General features: G+C 33.3%; 1 long non-coding RNA gene across 1 annotated transcript; it reads right to left on the bottom strand.

The window, feature by feature from the left end:
• Nucleotides 1-2492: 2492 nt before the first annotated feature.
• Nucleotides 2493-3565, bottom strand: LOC141626462 (uncharacterized). Its single transcript, XR_012536042.1, has 3 exons — nt 3495-3565; nt 3063-3121; nt 2493-2518 (listed from the first exon to the last, which is right to left on the bottom strand). It is a non-coding gene; the product is annotated as an uncharacterized LOC141626462 (long non-coding RNA).
• Nucleotides 3566-4072: the final 507 nt, after the last annotated feature.

Raw genomic sequence — 4072 nt, 5'->3', positions numbered from 1 at the left:
TTTAAAACTTATTTTTATAAAATATCGTCATAGTCGTGTAACGGAGATAACAACGTAGATTTTAATAATAATATTCTCCGTCTTGAGTTATAGTAGATTTGAGACGAAAATTCTAGTAGGAACCGACTCAATTTCAAGTTATTGGGCTTATTTCGACTCATGGGTCTTTTCCTTCTCTTTTCTCTTCACAAAATCCCCAACTAAACCCTCACAACTTCATCTCCCTCACTTCTAATTTCTGAAATTCCTAAGCAAACACCTCACCATTGTTGAACCATCTCTTCTTAACCCTAAAATCACCATAACTCACTCAATTCTTCACCAATCTCGTTCCTTTTCGCGCCATTCTCTTCCTTTTCTCATTCCCCTTATTTCTAAGTAAGAAAGTCACCATCTTCTCATTTCAGAATTTTCATCTTACAAGAACATGAGTTCTTGACTTAATATCTTTATTTTTGTGTTTAGGGGAAAGCTTGGACGACCCGGAGGAAGATAGCTACATTATTGACGACTCAATAGGAGATTGAAGTGCAAAGAAGGTAACGGTGATGGGTTACTCGACTTTTATGTTAAAATTGTGTGATTTGTGTAGTATTAGACTCATATGATTGTTAAATTTGTTGTCTTGCATGATTTGTGGTGAATGGATGTTGATTAGGATACTTGAATAACATTTCTCACATGTTTAAGGAAAAGTTTCACCCTTTATTGTCTTTGATCTGTATTGGTTGAATTTCTGTCTCAATTATGTTCACTACTACACATACCTTGCATTAATGACGCTTTTTCAAGCGTTTTTCGACGCTTTAAAGCGTCAGTTTTTTGTTTATTGACGCTTTAAGAAAGCGTCAATTTTTGGGGCGTCGTTATTTGTTGACGCTATTTTTGGTCAGCAAATATGACGCTTTTAAGCGTCTTCATGAACTATTGACGCTTTTAGTTGTCAATAAAATTGACGCTTTTAAGCGTCTTCAATGACCGTCGACGCTTTTTTGGGTCAACAAGTTTGACGCTTTTTAGCGTCTTCATTGAATATTGACGCTTTTATTTGTCAACAAATTTGACGCTTCTAAGCGTCTTCATTAACTATTGACGCTTTTATTTGTCAACAAATTTGACGCTTTTAAGCGTCTTAAGCGACTATTGATGCTTTTATGTGTCACTCAATGAGATAGAATTACACGTCAACTATTTATATATTGACATTTCTTTTTGTCACGGTATAATTTTGGCGATTAGATTTTTGAGAATTTGATTTCTTGATAAAATCGTAGAGATTAATTAAATAGACCTAGAAGTAATAGTACTACTAACTATTACTAAATCATGAAAAAAAATACAATGCAATATATAATGAAGTAGTACATACTTACGTACTTTTATAAATAATCATACATTTGATACATATCGTCTTCATCACAAATACTATAGCACTGGCAATTTAACTAGTACGTACTTTATAGTACGACAAAATCAAAAATATCAAAAGCGATCCGGATGATAGTAAAATCCAACATAAACTTGTACGACAAGGACACTTAGTAGTTTAAACGTCGTAGGGGCTTCAATCATGTAGACGCAATGTCAATGGGACTTCAATCAACATATGAAGGCGCATCGTCACCATCTGATGAATCTGAAACCTAAAACGGGCAAACAAAATATAATTTATATGAATATATTTGATTAGTACATATTACATATACACTAAAGCCAGGAATAACATAAAGTAATAATCAAACTAGGAATATGGCTTTGTTTAATCTACTTGAAAGATTTGAAAGGCAAAAGTTCATATTTCTATTATGTTATATGATCTAAAGAATGCAAAAGAATTAATAAACGACACCACATGATTGATTCTTTGTACATAAAGGCTCATATATAGTCTTAGTTATGTGACAAATAATTGAGTAGGACTATGATGTCAGGGGTTGGATAGGTCACGTTGTACTTTCACTTTCATATCTCCAGTTTCTGATGATTGTTTCCAATTACGTGTGCAACAGTGCTAGTTAACTCATACTTGGTTTCACTCATACTTGCTTTCACTGGTTTCACTCATGCTTGCTTTCACTAGTTTCACTTGCGTTCACTGGAAGTATATAGTAACTTATGAATCTATGATGTTTAATGCTTGGTATCCAGCGATACTATAATACACAAAGCAAGGCATTCCGCATATAAGCGGCATTCACACACACACTCACACTCACACTGTAATAAACAAAGCAAGGGTCTTGGCCATGGTATAGTTTGGAGTAACACTAAACGGGTCATCTGAAACGAAACTCATCAAAACATATTAGAATCTAAGCTAAAATCTGATAGAATAGCTCTACAAATGATCCTTCATCATTCCAGCACCTTACAGTAATACCCTCTATCAAATATCAAATAAACAGAGAAGTAAAAAAATTAAGCATACCCGTGTACTAGCCATGTTCATGTTCGATTTTGCCATGCCTATAACTTCATTGTAGCTTTTCCAAACACTTCACAAGCAACAAGACTTCAACTAATATGAGACCAAGAAAGGCGACAGAAATTAACAAAGGATGCTCAAAATAGTAAAAAGACACACTTAGGTAAATATTAACCTCCATGCTCGGTAAAATTTACCCACATTACCAAGTATGGAAAACTTTAAAATTGATGCTATTAGGTTATTCTGCCTCCAGTGGTTGCTATGGATCAAGTTTTATGGAAATTGGGCATATCAAAGTGTTTCAAGTAGTCTGGGCATCCAATAAATGGTATATGCACCGCTGTCTTAATTTTGTAAGAGGAAAAAAATAGAAGATTGGTTACAGACAAGTCATCATAGTACTACTGCTTTTTGTGCTTTCAAGTCTTCTTTGTGTCAAGTAACATGTTGCACTATGACACTATCCTAAAATAAAACATTAAGAGAAGAGAACATTGAACCCTCTTAATGGTTCAACTTTCAGTTGTGCAACAAGACGGTAAACTATGATTTTAAAATTAATCAAAACCTAAAAACCAATTTTGACAAGGAAACATATATCTTAACAAGAAAACTCTCTTAATGGTGTACTTACATCACATGTGAATAATTTGAGGAACAATCTTGCATTGACTGTTTTCCATTTTGATGAACCTATTGAAATAAACCAGTGTACAAGTGGTTCGAAACATCAATGTTGGAGGTTATTCGCATCAATAATGAATATATATAAAAGTACATAGACAATTATAATGAACCATAATAATACTTACATGAACTAAGAGCATATTCTAAGTGATAAAATATTTTCACAATTCACAACTGGTTTAAATGTCAAACTATTTGCTCAAAATAATGGTAATGACGACATACTGTTTCTAAAGCGGCAATACTAGTAACATATTTTATATTTCACAATACTTCTATAAGACATGAATTTATGTCATTTGAGTTACAAAGATGAATAAGATTATCAAAATTGTGCTTGTACAAAATAGAAGCCTCAAAATAACAGTTAAGAGAATACCACTCTTTATAGAAAGCCTCTAGTACGAAATGCGGGTAAGTCCGAACCAAGATCAAACTTTGTAGGACGATCATCGCGAGAAAACAGAAGAACATTAATAGTAAATACAATTATACAAATGAACCAAAAATATATCAAAATTTCATCTTGTGATTTCACTTATGAACATGTCATTTAAATTAGAGCACACACATTAGAGGAATAAAATTCCATTGTTTGAGGGTTTATATTGTTAATTACTCCGTATAAAATTTGACAAAGTACAAGACATAGAAGATCAAGTTCGGAGTACTGTGTAAGTGTCTAACATTGCCCTACCTACAAACACTAACTTAACAAAGTTTAGCTTTATAGTCGCCTTGGAGATTTAGTTCATCTTAAGTTTAAAAGATTGGGTAGCCTTTTTGAAGGCACCAATAATTACTCATCCATAAGACAATCTTGTCAAAGTCCTAGTCACGAACCTACCAAGACCAGATAGGTGAAGCTCACGACTATGAATTAGATAGAGAAGTCCAGGTCAATTATTCACCAAAGGAACATGTAAAATCTCGGAACCTCTACAAAATGATGAACCA

This window comes from Silene latifolia, chromosome Y, assembly GCF_048544455.1.
Source record: "Silene latifolia isolate original U9 population chromosome Y, ASM4854445v1, whole genome shotgun sequence".
Lineage (NCBI taxonomy): Eukaryota > Viridiplantae > Streptophyta > Magnoliopsida > Caryophyllales > Caryophyllaceae > Silene > Silene latifolia.
The sequence above is the reverse complement of the archived record's forward strand: the minus strand, read 5'-3'. Positions and strand labels throughout refer to the sequence as shown.